Here is a 12,179-nt window from a genome sequence, read left to right on the forward strand (position 1 = left end):
GTGACTAGTTCCCAGCTACCTGTTTTTTGTTGGGTTGCTTTTTTATTTTGTGGAGCAGTCTTACTACAATTGAGATCTATTTCACTTTGATTATATGATAATGCTTTCAAACACTCTCTGATTTGAAACAAGAGATTCAGCTCGTGCTGTTACATGAGGCTGTACACAACAGCCATCACATGACGTAGCTCAGGCTCTGAAGTCATTCTGTGGCTCAGTTTGATGACAGTGGATTCACTCCAACTCTTCAAGAATAAAAGTTATCTGTTCAGTTAAATAATATGCCATGTTCCCCACTCAGCTGCACCCTTTCCACAATCTCCACATTTGGATCTTCTGTGGATTTTATAAATTAAATTGAGCAGTATTAACTGCTCAGTTATGTTGCTATACTATACATGCTTGATTTGCACATCATGAGAAATCCAGCTAAACAGCTCTCCCATGCAAAAGCAGGCATTGCCCAGAAATAGTAGGAATTTACTTGGTAACATATCATGATATCATGAACTGTGGTGGAGGCAAGTCAGAAAGCCACAGGCCGGAAGACAAGATAGTATTTCACCAATAGCGTTATAACAACAGAAGCCTTCAGCAGTACTAGTTGCATGGCGATACGAGGTCTGGAGTCCCACAGACACAAAATGGCCACATAACTTGCAGCACAGGAGCAGACCGCTCACAGCAGCGCCAGCATAGGGTCTGCAGCCTCTTGAGGGACAGCTGCAAGAGCTGGTGAATCCCAGTTGCCACCAAGATCCTAGATCAGTTTTGACACAGATTCAGGATCGCTTTTCTCACACAGAAATTAGAGACCGATAATCAGCGATATCTCCAAACTCTCACAGGGTTTCTACAGCCATTTAACATCTAATATAAGGCAAAGGGGGAAAAGCCCTCACAGTCTGGCTCACAAACCTTGCAAGATTGCTAACTTCTAATAGAAAGAAGCTGTGATAAAAATCCAGACACACCTTTGTCTCAGCTCTGACACACCAATGCAGCCACAGGATCCACCTTTATTTCTAAAAATACTAATGATTTTGTTCTTCATAACCCCCTAAACAAAAGCTGTTGGGCACCACCTCTAAATATCAGACTTCCTTTACGTGACCCAAATCCACGCAACTGCTCACTCACTGTCCCTCCAGCAGTAGAACAGGTCAAAACATACAGAGAGCAAAATCAAGAAAACTCTTGGGCTGAAATAAAAACAGTTTAATAAGTGAAGGAAAGAGGAAAAGAAACAACTTACCATTGCCCACAAACAGGAGCGATGCCCAGCCAGTCTCAAAGCAACAGCTACCCTGGAATACTTCACTCTAACAAAGATAGACCTCAAGACCAGCGTGTGTCTGAACTTGATGTGCTTGAAGAGCCAGGTTATCCATTTGACTTGAGAACAGATGCTCCCTAGCACTGAAGACTTCTCCAAGTGACAACAGCTAGAGTAATCCAAATAAGATCTACATGAGATATCTAAAAGACAACTGGTCTGAAATAATAAGCATCAATAATGTTTTGGCTTGATATCCAACCTTAGATATCCAATGTAAAATAGAGAAAAACACTATTTTAAATTCGAGAAGGTTTTTGGTTGTTTTGTTGTTTTGGTTTTTTTTCCCCCACATCTAGAGTTATGTGATATATCACATCCCCCAAATCCTTCCACTTTAGAGTCAGACTGAAGAAAATGCATCACTCAGGAAGATTTAAGTCTTCCAGTACTGATTTCAGCTATTACAACATTCCTTCCATTCAAAGGCTATGCAAAAAGCCTGGAGAATCTGGTCTGTTGTTCTGGATATTGTAGCTACTTATAAGAAGTAGTTTGTCAAAATCATCCTTACAGAGCATCATATTCATCTACTTATAAGGAGAGCAGCAGCCAGCGAGAGGTACCACTCCTTCCACCCACACTTGTAGAACTGTGCTCCACTCCTACAAAAGGGAGAAAACAGTTCTGTTAGCAAAGTTTCAGACTTCAAAATGGTTGCATAGCCGGCATCAGTCTTGACAGCACCTCTGCTTGTGACTGTTAAAGACAGTGCTTTATAAAATGGCTGCTTAGTGGAAAGATATTTTTAAAAGAATAACCTCAAAAGCTGTGCTCAAGGAGTCATCTAAAGGACAAAATTATGCTCATGCTTCTCTCCTCCTTCAGGAGCAGTGAGTGATGGGTGATGACGACATATATGGCATCAACAAGGCAGAGTTTGCTTCCTGGAGGTGTCAGTCAATCAGGGAGTAACTCCAGCTGCCAGTCAGGAAGGCAGACAGTCACTAGCACTACTCAGAGAGCTGGTCTGTACCTACCTTCACTGGCAAGGGAATCAAGGCATTTCAGCCCTTCAGATATGAGGAGCCACGGATGGCTGTCTCCATCACTGTGCCTTTATTCCACCCTAGAATAATTCCTTAGAGTAAAAGGGAAGCTTTGATTTATTAAGGCAATTTAAGTTTTACCACAGTGGAATAGGAGCCATAAAAGGAGGACTTAAGGAAAAAATTCAGATATTCAGATACACTCAGGTGGTCCTGCAATTCCCTGTTGAAAATAAAGCAAAAGCCATGGAGAATTTCCAAAATGCCACAGAGTTTTTCCCATTATTCCACTATGCAATAGTGTTTAGTATATTTATAAATTCCTATGGGATAACAGATAATGACATTTTGCCTTTTCTGTATAATTTATAGAGTGGTACACTAGACTAATGAGCTGATCCAATTTCAAAAGGGCCACTTTTCTTCATTTATAAAAGGATTATCACACCTCAGCCACAGCTCAACTAGAACTTGCTTAATGAAGTCACAGTGTGACCTCACATCTCTCTTTTTTTTAAGAATTCTTGAGAGATGCAAACCTCAACCCTTTGAATCCCAAACACTTCAGCTTTACAGAACTAAAGGAGAATACAAATGGTATTTGTCATAGGCGGAGCATCTGGATTAGATCTTCTGAACCAGCAGAAGTGTCTGACCTCCAAGCAAAAAGCAGCATCTCTGGGATGATGTAGAGTGAAGATCAGGTGTAGATAGGCAGCTGCTTTACTCTCCTCTGAAAGAGTGCCATCTAAGGGCTGATTGTAGGAACAGAAAGAGCACACAGAAACAAGAAGCATTTACATGGACCTCAGAAATCCCACTGAGTTACTTATATCATGAATGAAGTGATTTCATGATCATGTGGCTGAAAAAAATAAAAATAAAAATCAGTGGATTCACCAGTATTTCAGAATACTGCAAAGACACACCATAGTGTTCTCCTTGGGAGTGAGTTATCATCAGCAAGGGAGGCATTAATAAAAATCTCAATCCTCTATCTAGCTATCTATTTCCACAGAACTGCTAAGGATTTGTCTTTGATAAATAAGTCAAATTCAGTTGGGAATAGCCACAGATTTAAAAAAATAAAATATTAGAGTAGAATACACATGCACAGGGAACATGACCTCATAAGTCGTGATGCCTTAAAAAAAGCCAGGAAAAAGAGAGAAAAAAAATACAATTTCTTGGGCGTTTCTTTCAAATTAATCCTATCTGTATTCCTAAGGGAAACAGAGTCCACATAATAAGGCTCCTTGGGATACTTGCTCAACACAGCTCAAGGATTTTGTATTGACTTCTGAGTCAGGGTCAACAGTATCAAGCAAGGGACAAAAATCAGATATTAAGGTTAAAGGCAGGGGATAAATGTACAGCTGACTGATAAGTGCATTAAGTATATGTACTTTTGTGCCACTCAGAACAGAGCAGGATCCATAGATACTTTTGACTTCCTATGCTCTTTGTGCATATTTCCAGAAACACAGTAACGTAGGAAAGAAAAAGATATCTGGTTGTTATTTCCATTGACAGCCAAATACTTATTTCCCCTAACATTTCCATGTCTTTCCAGCACCATGAGAGATGCCTCAAAAATTACAGGATTTGCTAAAGAAGGCACGTTTTAAAGGATAATTGAACTTCCCAGTGCTTCTGCTAAATATGAGTACTGCCTCAAGCGGATACAAAAATTAAAATACCAAAGCAGTCCTCCTGTCATTGAAAATACACACTCTTCGAATTCAACGTGTCTATGAAAGCAAAACACAATCATGCCTCTAGAACAATTACATTTCAATCAGTAACAGATAACATAGTTCTCTGACAATTAAGTAGAGAGGTAGGGGATTTTGCTCCCAACACCTGACCAAAGAATAAATATCCCATAACAATTGGATAGAAAATGGACAGCAAACTGAGAGAAAACCTGAATTAGCTGTTAATCGAATGGAGCTGACTTCCATTTCCTGATGTGTACTGTGAACTCTACAGGACAGGGACCTCTGCATGTAACCCCAGGTATGTGCAATCTGGCATCAGTTTAACCAGAATACATGTTTTTCTGATTCCCCGCCCCCATTTCTTCTTGATGCACTGCTTTAATGCTATTGACACATTTTAAGTGAACCTATGGTGTAATATTTTCCTTAAAGCATCACATGCATCGTTATGCAGATTCCAGTAATGGATCCACAGTAAAGGCCAAGGGGAAATTCGCAGATAAAACATGCTTAAACTTGCTGTGTTTCACAATGGAGTAATGAATGCAGCTGTCCAGATGCCATTTTCTAGAACACATTACAAAACAGGATAATTTCTGCAGACAAAGCATTCATGAAGCACTTTTAAAATACATTCCCATCCACTCTGAAGCTACTCCCCTGCCAAGCTTCTCATTTCTAGCACTGCTTTTCAACTATCTCGATTTCCTAGCAATAAAAAAAAAAATTGGAAAAAAAAAAAAGCCTGGTGAGTTGGGAAATAATCTTAACAGCAGGGGAGTTCCATTGGTCTAGCATAAGTGACTGTCTGTGTGGTGGAATGCTAAAGGAAAAATATCCCCACACCCTACATTTAAAATATGAATATGCCTGCAGTGAGTCTACTAGCTCTGACGAGGGCGTAACAATGCTACAGTTGTACAATGGTCGCATTACAGTTTAGGTTTAGATGCACGTAGCCACTTTGCAATGGGAACCCTTAGGACTGGGGATGGAAAAGAATGTATTGCAAAGGTACAGAGACTGGTGAACTTCACAGCAATGTTGCAGAAACCTGCTTTAATTTCCACTTTTTACAAAGCAGAAGGAAATGTTTGCGGTGGTCAGGTTTGACAGGGCCAGTAACCATAACTAGCCTTTTAAAAAGATATTTTTTCCCCCCATTGGGGTTATGTAATGATGGGTTTTGTTTGCTTTAAAGATTAAGGTTGCATGTTACATTTAATTACCCTTGATTTTATTTTATTTTTTTTAATAGAAAAGGGTTTGACTTTTTGTCCATAAATTTCTAAGCAGCTTTTATTCTCCTCCAAGTTATTACACCTAGTTAATTGAGCCTTGCAGCTCTACGTGTTTACCCTTAAGGTAAACTCAGCCTAATATTTACTTCAACACCCTTGGTTGAAACTACATGAGGCATGAATCATAGCCTCTGTGGAATTCTCATCACAATTTCTGGTTTGTAGGACATCATACAACTCTTAGCAGACCTGAGCTGATTTAACTGTGATGGCTGGCAACCCAACAACCAGTTCACAAAAACCAAAAACTAACCAAAATACCCACATGCACCAAGAGCACTGCTGAGCTTAACTGCAACTGTGGACAAGAGTGCTATAGTTAAAATCATAGGCATGATTACACATCCACAAAACTACAGCAGGGAAGATGGGGTACATGACAAAGCTTGTAGTTAATAATTTACAATGCTTATAGTTAGTAACAGAATGTTTCCCAGGTCTCTCCTGTATTACTAACCCCAATTCTGACTGTCATAGTTTGCTCTGAAAATGAAAGGTCCTTCTGTCAGATACAGTTCACTTCAGAGAGATTTGCTGAGATATTTGCAGGAAATAAGACAGTAATAATATCATTTCATGGCATGCCCACTAAATACAGCCACCTACTCTTGCAATAGGCTAACGTAGTTACTGTTTCTGTAGCTCAAGGTCTTGTCTTATGATATTTTAAGATTATAAATACAGCAGGTGATGTTTGTTGAGGAGCGGGTGGAGAGTCATTGCAGTGTCATGTAAGAGGGCACTATCTCCCTTTAATGCATTTGAAAAAACGTGATGGGTATGAAAGAGCATGCAGGTATGTGCGTCAGTGCTAAAGCACAGACTGTACAACCCAGTCACTTTCCGGACAAAGTTTCACTCACCACCAGCAAAACACCAGTGGTGATGGCCTTAGTAGGGGCATCTGTGCTGTGAAAGTGAAGGGTCAATAGAAGCGAGGTTTGATACCTTTGCTGCCATCTTCCCCCTCCTCACAGACTGATATTTAGGAAATCCACAGTCAGAAGCTATAATCTCACAGAGAAAAGAGTTATCAATGTTCCTTCATGAAATAAAGAATGTTTTCATGGCTTAGAGGAGCAATCTCGTGCTTTTGTACAACTTTACTGAGCTTGGCTACTGTTTCACCAAGAGAGTCAGAAGTGAAGGAAGAATTATTAGATATATTCTATATAAATATTGGAATAGGTAAAGAGACATTTTTGAGTGCACTAATCTGCTCCTTAGACCACAAGAACCACAAGTCCTCACAGCAGTGCTTTAATTATATCTTTACGCTTAGGAGGGAGCAGCACCGGGATATGCATGATCGCATTCCTTTGGACAGCAAGCAAGCTTAATAATACCATCAGGAATTGCAAAAAAATTAGGTCATAAATAAATTTACACTCAACAGCGTTTGGCAGACTCCTCACCTTTCTCCCAAGAAAAATTCCACATCCAACTTTTACATTTTTCTCCTTTCCCTTCAGACACGTACATGGGTCACCTGAATACATAGTTCATAACCTCAGGGACCATTGGATTTTCCAGAGAGTAACTGTTCAAACATATCTTTACATTGGGTCTGGCCATCTGTTGGTGAAGCCCCACTTCTGACACAGATGTCATTTGATTTACATCCATGTCTTAGTTCTCACCATGTCTCAACCTGTTGCCATCAAGAGTATCTTACCTCTAAAAGAGGGAGTGGGAAGGAAAATGAAACTGCCCTAGAGCATTACTAGGTGGAAAGGTAGTAGCCTGTTTCCTCACCTTCATTCAGAACACAATACTTTCACCAAAAACCCACACCCAGCCAATCTGCAAAGACAGCACTCGTGAGGTTACCCTCGTGTAATGCTTCACATGCAGCATGGGATTCTCTCAGGGCTCACTGTGCTGCAGGAGGAGTATATACACCAAGTTATCATGGCTATGATTCTTAAATAGGACTAAGCTGGAAGAGACTGGAAGAAGAGCAAGTACTGTCCTCCAGCTGCCAGAAAGCCTGTAGCATCCTATTTGCCCTACCAGCATGCAGTCAAATGAAGCAGGAGTGACAAGGTTTGTGACTGAATTTCTGTGTTACAGCACAACTGAAGTAGTGAAATAAACATTTATTTTAATTTCTGAACAAATCCTGCAGCAAGTGGAGACATGCTCTGAAGTAAAACATCATTATCTCTACCAGCGTGAGGGATTTATGTCTAAAGGCCATTGTAGCTGCAGATGCCCGAGCCAAAGTTCAGGCTTCCATTGACTTAATTTCAAAGCCCACCTCTCCCAACAGAAGTTAAAAACCCTAGTATGTACGCTGCTGAGAGGGAAAACTACAAATAAACTGGTGTGATTAAACATCTCATTTCCTAAACGTACAATATTACATAGGAAGGCTTAAGACTGGTCTGGGTAAAATCTCATCCTTCGAGTCCCTGGACATCTATAGCTACTGAGCATGGCATTTTTTTTTCTTATAGCAGTAAGAGTACTTTTTCCCTGAAAATTCATATTGGGCAATTGTATCTTGCTTCAGCTCCTGTAGTAGTTTTTATTTTAAGGAGAAAACAATACAGGCTCCCTTTGCTTATACAGAGTCCAGGGAGATATCAGCATTTCTTTTCCTACCAGTTGTTGAGCTCTGATCACAAAACCAGAAGATATGGAACAGCAGAACACAGCTTAATAACACTGACATACCTTTGTATAATTCATTTGTTATATCAGTTCATCATCATCTACTTTAGGTGCCCACCAATAAGTTAGCCTAACCATTGTCAAATCTTTTGTAGATGCCACAAAACGCTGAAACTTTAATGTTCAGCCAAAGTTTATTCCTTAAAATATTTGTTCTCACACCAACACTGACCTTTGAGTTTTATGTCCCTTCTCCAGATTGCTTTCATAAAGAGCAGACAGGTCCATTCTCAATTGCTGCTGTGACAAGCAAATTAACCTACAGTCATCTGGTGTCCTTTCAAATAGCAGGTGTTCCCTTTCCCAGACTTTCTCATCCATGCGTCTGTTAGGAGTTCATTTTCCTCAAACACAGGTGACCAGTCAACATGCACTGTTCTACATGAGACCTTACCAGAACTCTGTTCAAAGGTATTAGTATTTCCCTCTTTCCACTGGAAATGTTTCAACATCTAACACATTGCCTTCTTCAAAGACATGTCATATCAACATGATGTTCTGATTAGACATTGCTTCCCATATTTGTCTTTTTCCCTTTTGAGGTGTTGAGTAAAGCGTCTCACCAGGCAACTGAACACAAATGCGTGATTAAAAGTCTGGCCTGGTGTAATATTTGCCACATCAAAAGCAATAGAGATAGTACCACTTCTGCCTCAGTTTAAGATTTTTGGGTGTGATTCCAGACACATTTTTCATCTACTAGAGTTAATAATACTGTAAATATTTTGCACAGCAGTAGAAAGAGGTAAAGTTCAACATAAATAACATTGTTTGGCTTGCAAATAATTTTTTTTGAAAAATGCAAAAGTTTCTTCAACCATCCTGCTCCAAAATACAGCACCCTTAAGAGAACATTACCTTCCCTTCACTGCTCCAGCATTTTCCCAGGCAATGCTTTTCCTAGGATGCTGAGCCCTTTCCTAACATTTCTGCTCTCCACAGAGCTGGCTTGAACACGCCCAACAGCAGGTCACCAGGGGTCTGCCCTCTCTGCTACCCTTAGCACAAGATTCTACTCCCTCCTTTGCCCTGGCTCTGCTGTTTATCTGGAGCTGCCCTGAGCAACCTAACAAAGCAGCATAAATTTTACCTTCACAGCATTGCGGTGCTTGCATTTTAAGTTTCATTCCACTTCAAATCACTGCAGTTACAATAAGACCTCTGTTTGGAAGTGACTGAAGATGCAGTCAGAAGATCTGCTGCCACATAGCAGAAGACAAACAAGCAGTTATTTTCATATAATCCACTGTTTTCTGTTTTCCACATATGATATCCTGTTAGTCATTTTATATTGTTTCTTCACTACTTCAGACTTCAAAAACCTGCAAGAGAAATTTTATTATAAAAATGTTCCAAAATATTTTATTTCAAAAACATAAGAATTGATTGTTTACTTACACAGTGGCACCAACACTGAGCACAGTGAATTACAAAATCTTAGCTGCTAAGCACTATAGCCGAAAAGAAGCTTCTCAGCTACTTAGAACATAACTTGGTCATCATCTGTGGAGGAAAAGAAATCCATATTTTTGTGAATGCTCTTCTAAGGCTCTTTAGGAAATAACTCTGGTATTATCTTGCTCATGCTCCCCTTGATCAGGTGGCCTATAGGAAGCACCAACTATGAGGTTTCCTTTGTTGGCTCAGCCTCTAATTTTCACCCACAAGCTCTCAACCTGTTCATCACTATTTTTCAAAGGCAGCTTTGTATAATCGATTTTTTACACGTTTAAGGACTGCATAAAAAATTTCCATGTACTATATATACTAAGCCATGATGTTTCCAACTGGATCATCCCTTTGTTCCTCCCTTACCCTTTGGAAACTCATTACCATAGAAATGGCTGCCAAGCCTTATTTTTCTGCAAATCATCACGTGTGGTTTCCTACAGAATAAGCAGTAGTTTAGTACTCCACCCTTCTTTAAGTACTTAAACTTCCTAGATTTTCTGGGTTTATCTGTACATATAAGACACCATTTCCTTGTTCTTTCCTCCTTCTCCATATTTTAGAAATTAATTATTTTATGGAAGGCTACCAAAGTGTCTTACCTGGAACCGAGGAGAAAAACGCAATCCTGAAGAGCTGTTACTTCTTGCACATAAATTAAGCTACTTTGGTGTGTAAATGCAGGTTCATTTACATGCTTATCACTTACACAAATCATTCACACTGAACATTTATGAAGAACTAGAGTAACCCAAGCTATCCTGCCACAGGACAAATACAAAAGTGCTGTAAAAACAAGTTTCTCTTTCTTAGGACTCAGTTTCTCCACTTCCTTTGACATCTTCAGCCGATTCCGAGAGTGCAGCCAGAACCCCTTTGACAAGTGTATGATGGTGCAAATCTCTTGTCTCTACTTGCTGGTCTGACAACTGACTCTGCCCCACTCACAGACAGCTTTTGTCTGCAAACATAAGCCACACACAGGCTCAGACCTTGTCTGCACTACAGACTTGCTCAGCTGGACCTTGAGCCCATAGCGTGAACAACAGGAAGTGTAGTAATCCAGCCAAGTTTTAGAGCACTGAATTTATTTGGTTTTCTGTTAGGACTCCCTTGATGCCCTGGAGCTGCCCCAGTAGCTTCTGGAAGCCCAAAGCAAACAACCAGAAGAATCAGAGACAGGACTACCCACAAAGTAGAGACAGGACTTGGATTTTTCCTCCAGTGTGGTTTAGACAGATTTTTGAGCAACACATTTGAAAGAAAGGAAAGAAAAGACAGAAAAGGCAGCTAAGTGAGGCTGCTCATAGAAAGATGGAACAGTCAGGATCAGGATCCTGTGCCCATATCTACAACAGTATTACCATATGGAGTAAATCAATTTTAAATACTACTCATTATTAGCTTTGCTGCAGTACCAATATCAGCCATATATGGCCCTCAAGTGCTACACACAAAATTTGTTATTTTGGACAATCTGAGACACAGAGAAGGGGAGGGATAGGAGTTCCAAGCCTCTGCACACTCTCTCTCTCTAGAGTAGTATATGAAATAGTTTGAATTATTTCACAGGATTAATCTGAAGATAAGGTTACTTAAATGGTCCAAGTTCCCTTCACCAAGAACACCGAGTCAATAAAATATTTATTGTGGGTTTTTTTTCCTCCATTATCCAACAATATTCCAATATATATGTCTGTGTACATATATAAACACATTTAATTATGGAACACAGAAATTCTTCTATAATAAGCTTTTCATGAAAGACTTAAAAAGTGTTTCAATGGACCCTGCATTATATATAAAAAAAGACTGAAAGGGATGCATGAGTTATCAGATCCACTAGGTGCAGACAGTGACAGAATAATCAAGAAAGGTTACATGAACTTCCCTTTCCCTAAATCACCGCAAAGCAGGGCCACAAAACATTTCCCAGAACCTCATGATAAATTTTGTCTGTCTAAAATCATAAGTCACAATTACAACATAGCAAAGACTACATCAGGGACACCACTTCATGTTCTACATCCTGACAAGAGAAGGAAAATTGGCAAGTAAAATTCCATGGTATTCTAAAGTGGTTCGTGTCCTACAGGACAACATACAATGGTGACCAAAAAACTTCGCGTGTTGAGAAATTGCCTTTTGAACACTAATACGATGAGCTGTTAAATATTCTTGGCAAATGAGCAAGTGTTTGATACCAGGAAAACCATTGCATGGGTAGTTTGGATTATGAAAGGGTATGAATCATGGGAAATATTCGATTAGCTGAATGCACTCTATCTCAGAACAATCAATTTTACCAACCAGGCCTTCCTTGGAATAAAGCTAAGATATTAGAAAGACAGGTTAGCCAATAGACTATTTTTGTACACATCTTGTTTGTGGACTAACGTGCAGCCTGTATGCATACCTACTCTTGTAGGCACCCATGCAAGTTCTTCCTAGGACAAAAAAAGGCGGTGCATGCCTCCCATTTTCAGGGCTCCTTTCCCCATTAGCACTCCTTTGTAAGTTAGTTCTAACCCTGGGATTCAGAGTTAAAAAAAAAACCAAACAACAACAAACAAACCCCACACACCCACAAAAAAAGCAACCCCAAACTTATCTGCTTCCCATTTCTCCTGAATGTTCCTTTGACTTGGGATGCCAGGCTGATCTCTCCTTAATAACTAGGCTTGAATTTAAATACCAGGACAAAAGA

The sequence above is a fragment of the Grus americana genome, chromosome 5 (assembly GCF_028858705.1).
Source record: "Grus americana isolate bGruAme1 chromosome 5, bGruAme1.mat, whole genome shotgun sequence".
In the NCBI taxonomy this organism is placed as follows: domain Eukaryota; kingdom Metazoa; phylum Chordata; class Aves; order Gruiformes; family Gruidae; genus Grus; species Grus americana.